General features: G+C 49.7%; 1 long non-coding RNA gene across 1 annotated transcript; it reads right to left on the reverse strand.

The window, feature by feature from the left end:
• Positions 1-6,921: 6,921 nt before the first annotated feature.
• LOC125109711 (uncharacterized) lies at positions 6,922-10,155 on the reverse strand. The gene is made up of 3 exons (XR_007130347.1): positions 10,048-10,155; positions 7,075-8,401; positions 6,922-6,984 (listed from the first exon to the last, which is right to left on the reverse strand). It is a non-coding gene; the product is annotated as an uncharacterized LOC125109711 (long non-coding RNA).
• Positions 10,156-16,922: the final 6,767 nt, after the last annotated feature.

Here is a 16,922-nt window from a genome sequence, read left to right on the forward strand (position 1 = left end):
ACTTTCTCTCTCAAATAAATCTTTAAAAAAAATTTTGAAAAGAAGACATGTGAACATATGACCACAAATGGTGTCCAGTGATGTGAAGAAGTAGCACGGGGTGCCCGGAAGGAGACTTCACCTGGTGAGAGGAGGTCTGGAAGGTTCTGGAAGGTTTGCTGGGTTAGTTAGGTCAGCCTGGAGCCCAACTTTGTTTTACATACAAACAGAGAGTGTTTTCCTCATGGTTTTTATATATACTGAACTTTCCTGGAATGCTGTGACCGTGCGAATCTAGAGAAGGCTGAACTTTGGGAATTCACATTGGTTGCTATTCTAAAGGAACAGCTCCCACAGCGGTTGGACCCAGCATGCTTGAGGCGCGTGGGTGGTCCGCACCCAGCACCTAGACCCACCTGCACCTGTGCCGTCGTGTTTCCACCTGGAAGCTCAAGACCCTGGAGGCTGCACTGGGACTTCCAGCAGTAACACACACAGGATCTTTTTTTAAGATTTTATTTATTTATTTGACAGGGAGAGACACAGTGAGAGAAGGAACACAAGCAGGGGAGTGGAGAGGGAGAAGCAGGCTTCCTGCTGAGCAGGGAGTCCAATGTGGGACTCGATCCCAGCACCCCCGAGTCATGACCTGAGTCAAAGGCAGATGCTCAACAACTGAGCCACCCAGGCGCCCCCCACATGATTTTATTGTAAGTTACTTTCGACTCGCCTTTATCTTACAGTCTGAGAATTCTGTAGACATAGGTTACCTTATTGAGGAATTTCATTTCAGGGTTGACGAAGAGGACTTAGGTCTGATCAGGTTAGAGCCGCAGGCATCGGGGTGTCTGGGGGTGCAGGCGGTTAAGTGTCTGCCTTCAGCTCAGGTCATGATCCCAGGGTCCCACAATCAAATCCGCATGGGGCTCCCTGCTCATCAGGGAGTCTGCTTCTCCCACTGCCCCTCACCTCACTTGTTCGAGCTCTCTCTCTCTCTCCCAAATAAATTTTTTTAAAAATCTTAAAAAAAAAAAAAAAAGGTGGGGGGCACCTGTGTGGCTCAATGGGTTAAAGTCTCTGCCTTTGGCTCAGGTCATGATCCCAGGGCCTTGGGATCGAGCCCTGCATCGGGCTCTCTGCTCAGTAGGGAGCCTACTTCCTCCTCTCTCTCTGTCTGCCTCTCTGCCCGCCTGTGATCTCTGTCAAATAAGTAAATAAAATCTTAAAAAAAAAAAAAGTCACATGCTCTACCGACTAAGCCAGCCAGATGCCCCCTAAACTGTATACTTTCAAAGGGTGAATTTTATGGCCTCTTAGTTACATTTCAGGCAAAACACAAAGACAAAGCTGAAGGGCTAGACGGGGCCACGCCATGCAGGGTGCTTGTGGCCCAGGCGGAGGAGTCTTATCGTCAGCGTCAGACTCAGGGGAGCCGCAGAAGGTTTGGGGCGTGCATGTGGCAGCCTAGGTTTGCGTGTGAGAAAAATCTCCGTGACAAGCAGGCTGGAGATGGGGACAAGGGATGACTTCAGAGGGTGAGGACGAGCGAGTATATGGGCCGGCACCCGGCTTCGGGCTGGAGCGAGCCGGTGGTGGACAGTGGCACCCAGAGCAGTGTGTGGGAGTCGCTGGCATAGGCACAGGCCGGCTGGGAGAGACGGCGTCTGATGGTGGCTTCCAGGAGGATGTTCTGGAAGAGGAGCCATCTGAGCAGAACTTTGTGGGGTTGGTTTAGGGCATCCAGAGAGTCAAAGGGTACACTAGAAAGAAGGAAGCAAATGAACAGAAGTTTACATGGTTCCATTTGGCCAAGCAGAAAGGGAAACAAAAATTATGGGAATGTATTCGGGTTGTCTAGAAAGACAGAACCAAGAGGGGATCTAAAGACACATGTAGGAGGAGATTTAGTATGGGAACTGACACACGAGATTATGGAGACCCAGAAGTCCCACAGTCTGCCCTCTGTAAGCTGGAGAACCCGGAAAACTGGTGGTATAATTCAGCCCAAGTCTGAGGACGGCGGGAAATGGACATGCTGGCTCCAGCAAGAACACATCTGCCCTAACTTTGCCTTTACTGTTCCGTTCAGGCCCTCCACAGACCGGTGGTGCCCACCTGCACTGGTGAGAGCGACCTTCTTCCCTCGGTCCGACTCAGATGCTCATCTCTTCCAGAAACATCCTCACAGACACACTCAGAAGTAAGGTTTTACCAGCTCTCTGGGCATCCCTTATCCCGCCAGGCCGACACAGAAATCTGTTATCACGAGTCTGCTCCGTGTCAGCCTGATGGCGACATGCATCTCCTTAAACGGAGCTTGATTTCCCAATGGAGACAATGACTTAAGTCCTAATTCTGCTGAACATGGTACCACCATCCAGGGCATGACCGAAAGCGCAGGAATACTGACCAGCAGAGTGTGTCCCCCCACATCCTCCCAACTCCCCGGGGAGACTGAACCACAGGAGACTGTGGTTCAAACAGCACTTTATCCCTCTGGTCCCACCGCGCTACAAAGCGGCTGGCAGATTTTTCATCTCAGATCTATTTGGGGGGGAAAAGAAGTTGCCCAAGGTGGGTTCAGGCCAACTTATAGCATGTGGACTTTATTTTATAGTCAATAAAGTCATTCTTTCTCTTCTTGAACCATAAAACTCCGTCGTCTTTGCATGTCTGTTTTGTATTACACATTCCAGTCCCTCGAATCTCTTGATAACAAGTTCCCTTAAGGGAGAAATTGTGCTCGTTGTTGGGAAAATGTGATCCACCGCTCCACCGGGGACACTCGAGGACCCCAGACACCGAGATGCAGGAAGGTGGGGTGTTCAAGTGTCAGAAAAACCACACCCCAGGAGCACTCCCTCGCGGCCGAGGATAGCCGCCCAGGAGTAAATAGGAGACGTGTATTCTTTCTGCCACTTAAACTCCCTGGCTTTGCTCTCAGCAGTAAATGCCAAAAACAAATACATATTTGTTGAAGTTTCGTTTCATTCCATTTGGATTCCCATTGTTGAGACCTAATCGTTTCTTGCGTATCACGCATTTTTTTAAAAGGTACTTGAATCTTTACCTTATGGTTTAACAGCCATGGAAAAAGTCTTGAAATATTTTCAAAGGGAAAAAGGTGGGGCAGGAGGGAGGTGACAGAGATAAAAGATACAGTCATCAAACCTAAGAGCCAGTGCAAACCAACCAAGTTGAAGGCAAATGAGACTTCTGAAGGGGAGGAAAGTGAACTGGGAAAAACGCCAAGCACATGCCACCAGCTTTCTTTCCATCTGGCGTTTATGAAGTCTGGGACACCCAGAGGGAGCCTGTCTGTAGGGCAGGAGTGACCCTAGGACTTCTGGGCACAGCAGTGGACAAGGGGGCGGCAGCCCTAAAGACAGCAAAATTGACTTCCAGAGTTGGTCTACATGTTTCCAGAAAGTTCAGTGTTTCCCCAGTTGCCTCAGGACAAAAACAACCACTGGTGCTTTCTAGAAAGGCAGGTTTGAGGTGCCTGGGTGGCTCAGGCAGCAGAGCATGCAATCCTTGATCGAAGGGTTGTGAGTTGGAGCCCCACATTGGGTGTAGAGATTTACTGAAAAACGGTCTTTAGGAGCAGCCTGGGTGGCTCAGTCGGTTAAAGCGTCTGCCTTAGGCTCAGGTCCTGGTCTCAGGGTCCTTGCTCAGCAGGGAGTGTCTTCTCCCTCTCCCTCTGCCCTTCCCCCTGCTCAAGCGCTCACTCGCTCTCTCTGTCTCTCTCTCTCTGTCTTTCTCTCAAATCAATAAAATCTTTTGTAAAAATTAAAATAAATAATAAAATCATTAAAAAGGCAGGTTTAAGGACCTCACCCCAAACCCAGTGAAACAGAATGTCAAGGAGAGAGAGTTAATTGAGCGATCATGGTCAAGTAGCTTAACTCCCACAGGCCTCCCTTTTTTCATCGTGCAACAGTGCTAGGAAGAGCGGCCAGCCGCGGCCTTGCTTGAGGATTTAATCAGGGCGCTCGGGTGAGGACTTCAGCAGTGGGCCGGCACCAGACTCACGCTCGATAGCCCTTACCTGCGTACCTCCTGTTTCCTGTTCCAGGTAAGTCACAAAGCTCCCAAATCGCCTTGTCTAACCTCTGTCTCGAGGTGGCCACTGGTCAGAATCTCTGCAGAGCCCACCTGCATCTTGGTCCAACCTTAAGTAATTCACCGCATGTGTCGTGTTTGGGGGCCCTGGCCTGTGCTCGCATGGCGGCTCACCCTTCACCAGAGTGAGCAGAGGTGGACTCGCCTTGGGTTCAGTCTAAGATGGTCACTGCCTCTTAGAACTGGAGCCGGCCCTTCAGCAACATGGGGGTCCAACATGCGTGGGTCTGCTTATACGTGGATTTTTTTTCAATAAGTGCAGCACAGTACTACAAATATATTTCTCTTCTTTATGATTTTCTTAATACAGTTTCTTTTCTGTAGCCTACTTCACTGTAAGAATACAACACTCAGTACATATAATGTGCAAATATCTACGGCTGGTATCGTTTTAATCTGCTGTTTATATTACCGGCAGAGCTTCCGGTCAACGGGAGGTTATTACTAGCTCAGTTTTTGAAAGTCAAAGCTATCGTGGATTTTTGACTGGGCGGGGCCGATGCTCCCATCCCACACGTTGTTCAGGGGTCAACCGTCCGTGATCACCCTCATTTACTCATGGGCACTGCTCCGGGCCAGAACTGTTCTAGTTTCCAGAAATCAAGTGGGAAAAACAAGGTCCATGCCTACGTGGAGCTCATGGTGTCACGGGGGATGCAAATAATAAAGAAAGCAAGTACGTCTGTCCAGAACGTCATCCTTTCTTACTAGAAGTGGAGCTGGAGCCATGTGGGAGTGCCAGAGGGAACCGCAGAGGCCACGAGTGCAGGGAAGGGCAGTGGGAGATAAGGTTAGGGAAAGCAGGCAAGATAGAGACTATCCGAGGCTATTGAGGAGTTTGCTTTGACTCCAGGCGAGATAAGAATTTTTTCAGAGGGCTTCAACCAGAGGAGGGACCTGAAGGCTCACTCAGGTTTCACTGGGACCCTTCTGGCTTGGAGTCAGGGCTGGACTGGAGAGGGGCAGGAGCAGGCAAGAAGCCAGGGAGGAGGCCGCTGCAAAAGGCCGCGCAAAAGATGGCGGCAACTTGGTCCGGGGTAGAAGACGTGGAAGTGGTGAGAAGGAGTTGGATTCTGGAGCTATTGGGGAGGTCAAGCCAAGAGGGTTGGATGTGGGTGTGAGAGAAGCAGAAGAGTCTAGGATGAGTCCAGCAGCAGTCACCCAGAAGCGACCACCGCATGGATGGAAAAAGCTCGAGGAGGCGATGGGTGGAGAGATCAGGGGTTCAGTCTGGACTGCGTTCAGTTTGAGATGTCTAGTAGATAGGAATAATGAAGGGGCCGAGCAGGCAAGTTAATGTGCGTCTGGGTTCAGAGGAGAGATCGGGGCGGGAGATAGCAGGGAAGGCCACCAGCGCAGGTGGTGTTTGAAGCCATGACACTGAAGACTGTAACCTGCAGAAGGAGTCGTAGAAGATGTCCGGGACCCAGGCCCGGGGTCCAGTCACAGAAATGGGGGCCAGTCACAGCCTCCCTCAGCAGATGTGGAATCAGAACCTTCTACCGTGGGGCCCCAAGCGCCACACTTCACCTCTGCCGACCTCCTTCCCCAGCCATGGCGCAAGGGGAGGAAGGATCCAGGGAGAAGAGGATGGGAGAGGGCTGCAAACCACAAAGGGCAGAAAACCTTAGTCATCATTTAGTTCTTCTTAGGGAGCCAAGTGCTGAAATCCAGGTTCATCCTGGGTCGGACCGTATCACGGACGCTCATTCATTCAACAAACATCTCCTGAGCGTCTCCTACGTGCCAGGCACTGGTAACTGACCAGGAAAGTAGACACGGTCTCTGGCATCAGGGAGCCTCTTTCTTTTCTTTTCTTTCTTTCTTTTTTTTTTTTAAAGATTTTATTTATTTATTTGACAGACAGAGATCACAAGTAGGCAGAGAGGCAGGCAGAGAGAGAGAGAAAGGGAAGCAGGCTCCCTGCTGAGCAGAGAGCCCGATGTGGGACTCGATCCCAGGACCCTGGGATCATGACCTGAGCCGAAGGCAGAGGCTTTAACCCACTGAGCCACCCAGGCGCCCCAGGGAGCCTCTTTCTTAGCAAAGGGGCCACCGTCCTAACTGCAACCTTTTATAGTCTTACTTCTCTTGGATTTCTAACATTTGGTGCTTCTAAAAGTGTATTTTCTCCATTTTTGTGTCTGTTCCTAAGAGGTGAGCAGAGATCACTCCAGATCTCTATTTGTAGGCACTGCTCCACGGACGGAGCGCAGGCATGTAGAGGATTGTTGCTGTGTCTTCCTGTGTGACGTTGGTTTTTCAGTGACATAGGACACTCGTGAGCTGGGCACAGGACCACGGCAGTGTCCTGCTGCGGTGGAAACAAAGCAAGATAGTGTGAGAGTGAAGACTGGTTAATATTGTAGAGCCTCACCGTGCTGGTGCGCCAGCGTCACCAAGACCCAGTGGGAAGGTGGGCCACGGGCACACTTGTCGCTTCTGTGCTCACTGGGCAAGCGGAGGCTCCCACGCCGACTGGTTTTTTAAGGGAAACTCAAACACAGTTACTCATCTTTTTAAAATAGAAATTGAGACAGAAGCCATTGGCATTTTAGACATTTCATGGGACACTGTTAACACACCGCTAGCTGGGTTGAGGGCCACTGTTTGGGAAACAGTTAAGACACATCAGGCATCAGATCTCAGTGTTCCCGCTCCCAGCTGCATGACTAGAAGCAAGTCACTGCACTCCGCAGGCTCTCAGTTTCTCCATCCATCAACAGGAACACTAACGGTTCCTGTCAGTCATCCCCTGAGAAGTATATGCCATCAGACCTGTGAAGGCCTCGGCTTTCCACAGTCCCCTCTCCCTAAAGGGCTGCCATTACAGTGGGAAGGGGAGGCAGAGGGTTGGACCAGGTGCTGGCGAGCCCTGGTGTCCTGTGAAGGAAGGGGAGGGGTGCCACCCAGGCAGCCAGAGCAGCAGATCAGGTCACCCAGCCCCAGTGCTCAGACTGGACCTCCCCAGACCTGTCCGGACGTGGTACTTTGTGCTGGCTGGCTGGCAGGGAGGTCTGCCCTGGGGGTGCTGCTGCCTGGGCACAGGGAAGGATCAGGGCACTCGTCCGGGATGAGGCAGCTGCGTGGACATGGGGAGTGAGGGGGTCCAGGGTTCACAGTAGAGTTACAGTCCTGGATGGCCAGAGAGGCGGTGATGCCGTGGACGGAAATGGAGTGTGCTGACGATAGAGAAGTGAAGACAGATGATGATATTTAGAAGATGAAGAATTCAGAGAGAAATGAGAGCAAAGGGAGTGTCTGAGGAATTTTGGGATGTGGCCATTTCATGTCCTCAAATCACCTCTTCAGAGCAGCTCACCAGCGTTATAAGTGCAAATGACTCTGACCTCAATTAAATCTCAACTCTGGGAACAAATTAGCACCGGGGAACGCCTTGCAGATGCTCCTCAGTGTGGAGAACCGGGCTTCCAGCTCAGACTGCCCTCTGTTGGACGCCTCAGCCCCACATCCCAGAAGGAAAACAAACATCCTGAGAGCCTCCCAACCCTTCCCATACAATTACTGTTTTACTTTCAGGATAGCTCTGTGAAGGGCTCCTGTTTCCAAGGTGGGGACACTGAGGCACAGAGAGGCTGAGCACCATGCCCCAAATCCCAGGCGGGGCGAAGCTAAGCTTGGAGGCCGAGGTCCATGCTTCACTCAGTAGACTCAGCTGTCCCTGGACGTGGCAAGAACGATTTGGTCCAAAGGGACCAGATGTTCCCCCTCAAAAGGATTGCCAAGGCACCCAAGTCAGAGTCCCTTTCTTAGGTAACTTAAGACATGATCTTAAGGGCTGAGGTTGAAATGTGACCAGAATATGCTTATTCAAAGCCTTTGCTCCTGGGTCTGGGCAGGGCACCAGACCAGCCAAGGTAAAGGACCACAGGGCTATTAGAGGTTGATAAAAACACAAGGAACTCCCTGGGCAGAGAATCAGGAGGCCGTGTTCTTGGTTGTGTTTGGAACTCACATGTGACTTCCATCAGGTTCTTCCCCCATCCCATCTGATGATCAGCAAAAGGAGGTGTTCAGTTCAAACAGCACATTTTCCAACTTCCGACTCTGCTGATGACTGGCACTGTCCCTCAAGAAGACAGCTTTGGCCGTCCCTACACATTTAAATGTGCACACCCGTTAATTTCTTGGATTATGACTAGAGAATACACACAGAAGTGCCCAAGACAGATGCCCAGGATGTTCACTGAAACACTGAGTGATGATGACTTGAATGTCCACCATCATAAGACTGTCTAGATAAGTTACGGCATACCTATCCCTTGGAAAGCAACGTAGCCTGGAGAAAAGAATGAAGAAGGAATGTAAGTAGTAAAGTGGAAGTATCACCATGATATTTTTTTTTTTCTTAGAGAGTGCACACGTGGTGGAGGGAGTGGGCAGAAGGAGAGGGAGAGAGAAAACCTTAAGCAGGCTCTGTGCTCAGCACAGAGCCTGAGGCAGGGCTTGGATCTTATGACCCTGAGATCATGACCTGAGCCAAAACCAAGAGTCAGATGCTCAACCCACTGAGCCATCCATGCGCTCCCATCATGATATATTCTTGAATGAAACAAGCAAGATTTGCCCAATAAAAAAATCTGTATGGTGGGGCGCCTGGGTGGCTCAGTGGGTTAAGCCGCTGCCTTCGGCTCGGGTCATGATCCCAGGTCCTGGGTTCGAGCCCCACATTGGGCTTTCTGCTCAGCAGGGAGCCTGCTTCCTCCTCTCTCTCTGCCTGCCTCTCTGCTTACTTGTGATTTCTCTCTGTCAAATAAATAAATAAAATCTTTAAAAAAATAAAATAAAAAAAATCTGTATGGTATGCGCACATTGCTGTATTTATAACGAAAGATCTAGAAGGAAGAGTGAGGGGGAAACTTTTCCCCTACAGAATGCTTTACCTTTATAATAAAAATTACTTTAAAATATTTTAATGTGTAGAATACTATGAGGTAAGTCTATATGCATCTCACCTAAGCAGTTTTGAGTTCTTGAACTTCCAGAAGAACCCGATGATTTGAGATTCGCAGTGTTCCTCGGATTCCATGTGTCTAGTGCTTTCCGCACCAGCTACACACACTAGCCCATGGGGCGGACTCTTTGGCAAGTGGGAAATGGAGGCCCCAGACTGGTTTCTCAAGGCTATTTCTACCATACACAGGATTGCCTCCTCTCTGTTCCTATCCTTTGGGATCTCATCCCTGTGGGGACACTTAGTGCACTGTACCGTCATCGTGGGCTCCAGCACAGTGCTGTTCAAAATGGAGCCTGCCGAACCCTAACTACAGAATCAGGGCTTGCATTTGATAGGTCTTTGGGATTTTTTAATTTCCTTCTTCTCTGGCAATTCATTTTTTATTATATTTTACAAAAGTATGCATCAGCAATGAGTGGAAAATTCTTTAAAAACTGGCCGTTCAGGGGTGCCTGCGTGGCTCAGTTGTTAAGCATCTGCCTTCGGCTCAGGTTGTGATCTCAGGGTCCTGGGATAGGGCCTCGCGTCGGGCTCCCTGCTGGGCGGGAAGCCTGCTTCTCCCTCTCCCACTCCCCCTGCTTGCGTTCCCTCTCTCACACTCTCTGTCTGTTAAATAAATAAATAAAATCTTTAAAATATATATATAAGAAAAGTGAGGCAAGGGCCACACACAAAACGCAGCTTACGGTTACAAAGTCAGACGACGTTAGCAGACTCAGATAAACATTCTTACCAGCCCGACCAAGGAACAGGAAACACAGGCCCCATGCGCAAAGCTCTTCATTTGAAGAGCTGCTGTTTAAGAGGAAGCTTTCGGACCATTGACTTCAGGGTGAAGAAAACGAGGAGTGGACAGGGTCCCACCCTGGGTCACAGGTTCAACCGTGAGGGAAACAACTTCAGCCTAAAAAGTTTTTGCCTCAGTACACGGGCAGAAACTCCCCAGCCCTGAATGTGGCTGGGCCTACCTTGCTCTGTTTTCAGATTTTCCACAGGCACTTTCCAGAGACAAAGGGGTCTTCCTTATACTTAGAGAGACCCGGAAGGAGGAAGATGACTGCTCTTTCCGCTTTCAAGCTCTCCTGTAAGGTCATGCCAGAGAAAGCGGGGTCAGAATGGACCTGAGTCCTAAGCGCTTCCCCTGTGTGTGAATCATTAAACAGGCCATTTATCCTCCGTCCCCACGTCTGCAAATGTGATAATAGCAGGACCCGCGTTCATGTGAGGACGAAATAGGAGAATGTGTGTAGCTCACTTAGCTCAGGCCTGACGCCGCGTGAGCCTTCCACACACGCTAGCTCAGGGCTCTTCCTAATCACAGACCAAAGCGCAAGCCCAAAGGAGTTGTGAGCAGTGACAGGTACCATTAATTCAACACAGGGCATGTGCCAGAGACGGCGTCAGGTGACACATTTATCATCTGGTGGGATTCTCGGTACAACCTCTGAGTAGCTCCTCAGTAGCGCCTTTTAGGGACAGGACTCGGAGAGGTGAGGTCCCCTGTCCCAGCTGGGCCAGCTCAGAGGCACTGGGGCCTGGGAACTGAGCCAGGCTCCCCTGCCGCGCTCCCCATCATCACCCACCTCTCGCCCTCCTGGTTTCCTGGGTGTTGCTGTCTTCTGTGTTTCCCAAGAGAAAGCACAAGATCGCAGGCATCTGGGCATTGGCTTTGACTGGCTTTGTGGTTCTCGAGCTTTCTTCATTGGCTTGATTTTACAAAAATTTGGCATTCCCTTAAATTAAAAAAATATATATATATATATGTTTGGTTCTTAATGTCCCCTGGGGGTGGGGAAGGTTTCTATAAAGGATTTCGTTCTCTTCCCCTTAATGCTGAATGTAATAAGGCTAAGTCACTGGATCTTTGCTAACAAGTTGGGTTGTTTGTTGCTTTATTTTCATTTTGGAAACTCCTCTCCATAGTGAACCACTCTCCCTCTGCTGAAAAAAAATCCCATGAGGAATTCTGATCAGATGCCGGAGCTGTGCAGCAGATCCCCTGGAGGCTATCGTGTTTCTAGAAGGCTCCTAGAAGGCAACAAGTCTTGCAACCTGACTCTTAACTGACTTCTTACCTATTGGATTGTCTCAGGGCAAGGGGAAAAGGACACAGGCATGCTTTCTGCTTCCAAACAAAATTATATATTTCATAATGGAAGAAATCTTTTCATACCGACAATTGAAATTCACGGGACCCTGTCAAAGGCAACAGAGGGCAAGAGACCTGGAACCCAGCTGCCTGGGTTTGGGCACCAGCTCTACCCTTTATCTGTGGGGCCCCGGGCAAGTTGCTTAACGTGTCTGTGCTCCAGTTTCCTCCGGTAAAATGCGGGGTGATAATAGTACGTGAATCCATTTATTTTTGTGAAGATAAAATTGGGTTTGTCAGACTGAAGGATTGTCCCAGAACACTCAGAGATACAACTGAGAAAGTCCCAGGCAAACCCACCCTAAGATGAAAGGGGAGTACACTGTAGTGCTTCAGGCACATTTCACTACTCCTGACGCAGTCTTAGCGGCCATTATTCACGGCTACCTCCGGCAGCCATCTTCCTTGCCATTGGTTGCCATGGTCCTCGTTTACTTATCATCCACTCTACAGGGACCTTCCGTGTGTCTTTTAACCCACAACGCCATTGATCTGACACTGCCAAAGTCCCAGGAAATGTTTCTTGCTGTTTATAGAACAAGCTTCCAGAGAATCAACTATATGCCAGGCAAACAGCTTCCCAACAAATCTTATAGTCTTTCCACTCTTCATCTCCCTTAACCCTCAGGCAGCATCTAACTTGAAGGTTAAAATAGAGAGAATGCCATGTGATGACAGACTGATGTATTCACATCCAAGGAATAGCCATGATGGCCGGCAACCCCAAGAAGCTAAGGAGAAAGGCCTAGAACCTTCTCCCTCACAACCTCCAGAAGGAACCAACCCTGGCAACACCTTGATTTTGGACTTCTGGCCTCCAGAACCGTAAGAGGACAGATTTCTGTCGGTTTAAGCCCTCTGGTTGGTGGCACTTTGTTACAGCAGCCCGAAGAATCAAGGACAGCCTGCTTATGACCCGAGTCTAGACCTTCCCAGTCTTGTGTCCTGACAAATCCAAGGGCCTCTTCACTGGTCTCCCTGCCTGTTATCTGTCTCTCCTCATGTCTGTCTGAAAACACCAGCTTCTGGCTCCCAGGTCAGAGACACCCCATGATGCCCAGCGCCTCCATCAGCACTTCCCAAATTTACCAGAGGGTGAGAATCCCACAGATGATACTTCAAATTACAGGTTCCCCAGCCCCATTCCAGACCTCCGGAAATGGGCTTGTGGAAGGGGAGCCTTGGAATCTGCATTTTTTATGAGCATCCAGAATGACTGCTAACCTCAGGCACATTTGGGGCACTCTGGCCCACGAGATGAAATCCAGAAGAGACCGAGAATCTTGGTTCTGTGACTTCCAAACCATGACACCAACCTCCTATTCGAATGTCACTTCCCGAGGTTTCCAGGGCCTCAGAATCCATCCGGCTGTGCTGCCTGCCTCACAGTTCATCAGCTTGCTCATCCTCTACCCAAGGATGCTTGCGTACTTTGAGAACCACTCTGGCCTCGCCACCTCCCCCCCCCCCAGAACTGCTCTTCCTTTCCTCCCTCTTCTAAATCTAGAATCTAGAATCTGAATGATGCCACAGAGCTTAAAGTTATCTCTGATTACTCAGAGACAGCCTTTCGGTGAACTCAGAATAAAAACCAAACCCCACACCCCCGCCTGCAAAGACCCAGCATGACCGGGCCCTGCCCACCTCTCACATGCAGCCTCTTCTGGAACCATTCTCCTTCAGTCTCCAAGTTCCAGGCACGGGCTTTCCTGTAATTCCTCAAACACACCGCGTTTCTCCCGCCTGGATCCTTGCCACATGCTCTTCTCTCTCCCCACCCCCAACACCTTATAATATTTCAATATCATGTCCTCAGAGCTTTTCCTACAACCCATCCTAATTAGGACGCGCGCGCGCACACACACACACACACTCTCTCTCTCTCTCCACTTATACTCAACCACCACACTGTTTGACCAATTGCCGACATTTAAAAATCAGGAAGTGTCACATAAAAATGTCCAGCCTCATAAGGAATCAGAAGACCTGCCATGACAAACCCATGTTCTCATGTTCTCAGCCACACAAGTAGGAGGTGAGCCCTGGCCTGGCCATCCCCCAGCCTCTCCACTCCCTTCAGTTACCTCCCTGGGCCCAAACAACCGTGTTTGTGACACTTTCTTGACCCCCTCCCAAAATGAATTCACTTATCATGTGTCTGCCTCGTGGAAACAGATGGTCTTGGTCCCCAAAGCAGCCCCAGCGTCTCGCCTGTGCCAGGCACAGGGCTGGACCTCACTGAACAAGAACTGAATGAGTGAAGGATGGATGGTTGGATGTCCTGCCTCCCCCTGTGTCCCATAAGCCACACCATTCATTTCGCCTTTTAATTACACCCTTCCCCACAGTACTCATTAATTTGCTGCCCCCGGTGCCTCCCTCCTCTGTAGAGCTTATGAAAATACAAATCTGATCCTTTCATCGCCCAGTTCTAAACATTCGAGGAGTCTCCCAGCACCGACTGGGGAAAGCACCAACTGGTCAGGAGGGCATGTGAGGCCCATCTCATCATCCCTTCCCACCGACTTCTCCAGCTCCCACCTCCAGAGAGGAGAGGGCCCCCCCACCGGGCACACCCACACCCCACACAATGGCTTAGGGAACACACCATGTTCTTCCCCACCCCCACACCTCTGCTGCAAAGCTCCCTTTCCCTGGAATGCCTCCTCCCCCGTCCCACAGCCCGCCATGCCTCTAGCAAACTCCTACTCATTCTTCTGCCCGATCGCTAACCAGAGTCACTTCTCTGTGAAACACTCCAGACCGCCCCCCACCCCCAGGCTGACTTAGTCATCTCTCTTTTCTGCTCCCACCCTCCTCCTTTCATACCCTGGCCTCAGCCCTGAGTAATGGCTCAAAATAGCAGCTGGTGTCTTCTGAGTGCTTGCCGTGTGCCAGGACAGAGTGAGCTTTATCGCCTTTAATCCTTGCACTCGTGCTGAGCCCCTGCCTGCAAAGAAGCCTTCCCCGCTCCGCCCCCCCCCAACACACAGAGATGCAGGAGGATCACTTTCTCACCCCAGCTTCCCTGAGAGGTCACCCCTGCCACCTCCTGTTGCTCTACCCCCCTGGCCTCCCCATCTTCCCTCCCTGCTTTTTCTCCACGACTCGTATCACTAACACACTACACATTTTGATTAATCTGTGTGTTCAGTCTCTACCCTGTAGTCTCTACCCTGTACTCTGCTCTGGGAGGGCAGGGATGTTGTCACGTCTTGTTGACTACTGTAAGCTTACCTTCTAGAATAGCACCTGGCACATAATAGACCATAAATACTTATTAATTCAAGGAGGATATATGTTATCACTATCTTGGGTTGATTCCCAAGGTAAATGGTCTAGAGAGAGAGAGTGAGATGGGTTCCACAGGTGGTAGAGTCAAATGTGATCTCTGGAATGTCAACTCCCAACAACCCCCCACCACCCTTAACTACAGCGGCCACCACTTCCTAAAGACCTCTCTCCCTGGCTCTGACTTCTCAGCTGGACGTGGGTTCCTTGGAAGCAAGAATTCTATTGTATTCATATTTTTGTTTCCTTGCATGATCCGTGGTAGAAGCTTAAGAATATTTGCGGAACCAATCTATATGTGAACTGTGAAATGCTAGATGGTAGAAATCCTATCCTCACTTTTTATCCTTTATCTCCATGCTGAAAGCAGTGCTGTAGACATAGCTGAGGCTTTAAATACTTACTACATTAACGAATTCTGTTATGGCATTAGGTCATAAAAATAATTAGCAATCATGATAATAATGGGTAACCTTTACAAAGTCCTCACTCTGTGCTGGGCCCTTTCCTGAAGGCTTTGCACACAAATGAAGATGATCAACTCTCTTCCTATCCTCATTTTATAGATGACGAAATGGAAGCTCAGAGAGGTTAAGAGCTTGCCCGAGGTCACACAGCTAGGAAATAGCAGAGGCAGGATTTGAATGTAGGCACCTGAGAGTCACATTCTTAACTACTCTGGGCTGCATCGCAGCTAAGAGATGTCCATTACAAGGCCACCCCGTGTGAAGACAAGAAGAATGATTTATTATACATTTCTGTTTTATTTCAAGGGATTTCTTGAAATTCCGCCAAAGGCTTTGGTAGGCAGTACTACTTGCTAAATAATAACCACTAGCATGCGCATTACACTTGATGGTTGGCAGGGCGGCTTCATGCACTGCTTTTCAGCTGACCCCTGCAACAATGTTATGAGGTGGCCGCTTCTGTCTCGTCTCCTAGAAGAGGAATCTGATGCTCTGAGCGGTTAAACGAACAAGCTCAAGGTCACCCAACCAATGCGGAGCAGAGCAAGGGCTCAAGGTAACGTCCATCAGAAAAATATTAAGATCTGAGTGTTTTCTTTTTTTTAATGATTTTTTATGTATTTATTTGACAGAGATCACAAGCAGGCAGAGAGGCAGAGAGAGAGAGAGGAGGAAGCAGGCTCCCCGCTGAGCAGGGAGCCCGATGCGGGACTCGATCCCAGGACCCTGCGATCCCAGGACCCTGCGATCATGACCTGAGCCGAAGGCAGAGGCTTTAACCCACTGAGCCACCCAGGTATCCCAATCTGAGTGTTTTCAACCGTAAGGTTCTTCCATGTCACTTACAAGTAAATAAGATAATCCACAGGAGAGCATTCGGCACGGCGCATGGAACCAGGTAGGACCCTGGGATAAATGGGAATTATCATCATCTTCATCAACACCTCCTAGGAACTGGAATATTTTAGCTGATGACGGTAGACCGTCTGTGAAGCCTGATGGAAAGATTACCCATTTCATTCTAGTTCATCCCTGGTAATGTTGAAATAATGATCAATCTCCATTATCCCTGGGGAACCATAGAATGTTAAGAGCTGGAAGGAGTTGCGGAGATGAGCTCATCCAGCGCCTGCATTCACAGACAGAGAAATTAAGTCCTAGAGAGGGAAGAGGTCAGAGGGCAAACTTCTCTAGGGTAGGGCTCCGGCACTGTGCCTGGCACATACCGCCTCCCATGAAGACGGGGCTTTTACCTGAAAGGGCATCTAGCTTTGTAAAGGCTACAGGAGATAATTCATTGGTTTCCTGAGCTTGGAGCGCTCCCACCCCACCCCCACACAAAGTACCAAAGTGTTATAAGCTATTAACCAGAAAACCGGTCATGTGACTTAATTCCACCTCTGCTAAAGGGCTTAAAATGCTTTGGTGAGTAGTCTGAGATTCATAAATATACACTTCAACTCCTAAAGAATTATTAACCAGATCCATCAGAACTGGAACTTGGGTAATCAAGGAGAAAAAGAGCTGGCAAGAGAAATGTCTTGAATAACATCTTGTCACTAGTATATAGGACTCCTTGGCACCTTTCTCCCTTTTTTTTTTTTTTTAAGATTTTATTTATTTATTTGACAGACAGAGATCACAAGTAGGCAGAGAGGCAGGCAGAGAGAGAGAGGGAAGCAGACTCCCTGCTGAGCAGAGAGCCCGATGCGGGGCTCAGTCCCAGGACCCTGAGACCATGACCTGAGCAAAGGCAGAGGCTTTAACCCACTGAGCCACCCAGGCGCCCCTCTTTCTCCCTTTCTTAAAGACAGAAGTATTGAAAAGGGCGATGTGGCACCAGCATAACCCCTACTGGCTTCTTCCCAGGGTGGAGTCAGGCTGGACGGACCTGCCAGTGTGTGGGTGTGATAATCAAGGGTAGCCCATTCCCAAC

The sequence above is a fragment of the Lutra lutra genome, chromosome 9 (genome assembly GCF_902655055.1).
Source record: "Lutra lutra chromosome 9, mLutLut1.2, whole genome shotgun sequence".
Taxonomy (NCBI): domain Eukaryota; kingdom Metazoa; phylum Chordata; class Mammalia; order Carnivora; family Mustelidae; genus Lutra; species Lutra lutra.